Genomic DNA, 1,237 nt, shown 5'->3' on the forward strand with positions numbered 1-1,237 from the left:
TGTGTGTGTGTGTGTGTGTGTATTCATGTGGTTTTTTGTTGAGAGTTTTGAAAATTCCCCAGATCACCTTTGGGTGGTTGGCGGGTGCTCTGGTGTGGTTTGCTCCTTCTTTCCTATATCCACCATCTGTCATCCTATAATAAATCTCTCCTCCATTTACGTGTATATTACTCTCTAATGGTAACACCTTTAATCTTCACTTGACTGAAACAACCCGGGCCAAAACTAAAGTTGTGAAATGTTCTTATCGTTTGTTTGTTTTTTCCAGTGGGATGAGGCCTCAGTGCCGGAAGTAGCCAGGGCTGTGTGCCAGGGCTGTGAGGGAGCCGTGATGTTGGCGGATTTGTCATGACTGGTAGGTAGACTGTGTCATTAAACCCGATGGTGGTTGGAGGGTGCTGCTGGGCTACTCTAGAATTAAAAAGTTCTGTCTGCTCAGTACCTAGTTGTGATAAATTTGACGTTAACAATTTTGAGTATCACAATATGTTCAGCTTTTTTTTCAAATGCAATTCTTTGTATATCTTGATAACGACTCCGAAGAGTCTTACGATTTTGAGAGGGCAGACAGAACATCATTTGGTTTCTGATCTCATTGTCTTAACTCAAAACGGCCTAAAAATGCTAGATAGAACTTTGTAATTCTAAGGTAGCGACTGGAAGGTTCTGTTTATTACCTTTCCCTATGCTGAAAGGGATTGGCATCTGTGATGCAGCGGTTTCTTCACACGCAGAAGACCCAAGTTCGAATACTGTGTGGGGAGAAAAGTTATGCAGTATCTCGGTCTCTCCCCCGGAATGTTTTATCCCTCTCCACTGCAGGGTCAAAGCACGCCTAAAAAAATGAAGTAAATTTTGATGATAAGAGCTCGATTAAAAAGAACGAAGCTTATATTAAAAAGATTCACATTTATGGGGCCCTGTCACTGGTGGGCCTTGCATATTCAAGTCTATGGGCGGCCATGACGGTGCGTGGTCTAAGTATAATGACAATTCAAGTCTATGGGCGGCCATGACAGTGCTCGATCTAAGTATAACGACAATTAAAATCTCTGGGTAAGAGGCCATCAGCTTTTCCCGGTGTGTGTACTTTGGCCTCGAACCGCTTCCCTCGGTGAACTTGACATTCAGGCTATACTCGGTGAGATACAAACAGATGTGCCAATAACAATAACCGTATGGGAACCTGTTCGTCAGCGCTCTCTCTCTCTCTCTCTCTCTCTCTCTCTCTCTCTCT

General features: G+C 43.6%; 1 protein-coding gene across 1 annotated transcript in view; it reads left to right on the forward strand.

Moving 5' to 3' along the window:
* The window catches only part of LOC101850739 (atrial natriuretic peptide-converting enzyme), a gene marked incomplete in the record, with an annotated part of 83,165 nt that overhangs the window by 18,779 nt on the left and 63,149 nt on the right, over nt 1–1,237 (forward strand). The window contains 1 exon segment of the mRNA XM_013085729.2: nt 269–355.

This window comes from Aplysia californica, unplaced genomic scaffold (genome assembly GCF_000002075.1).
Source record: "Aplysia californica isolate F4 #8 unplaced genomic scaffold, AplCal3.0 scaffold00401, whole genome shotgun sequence".
Taxonomy (NCBI): domain Eukaryota; kingdom Metazoa; phylum Mollusca; class Gastropoda; order Aplysiida; family Aplysiidae; genus Aplysia; species Aplysia californica.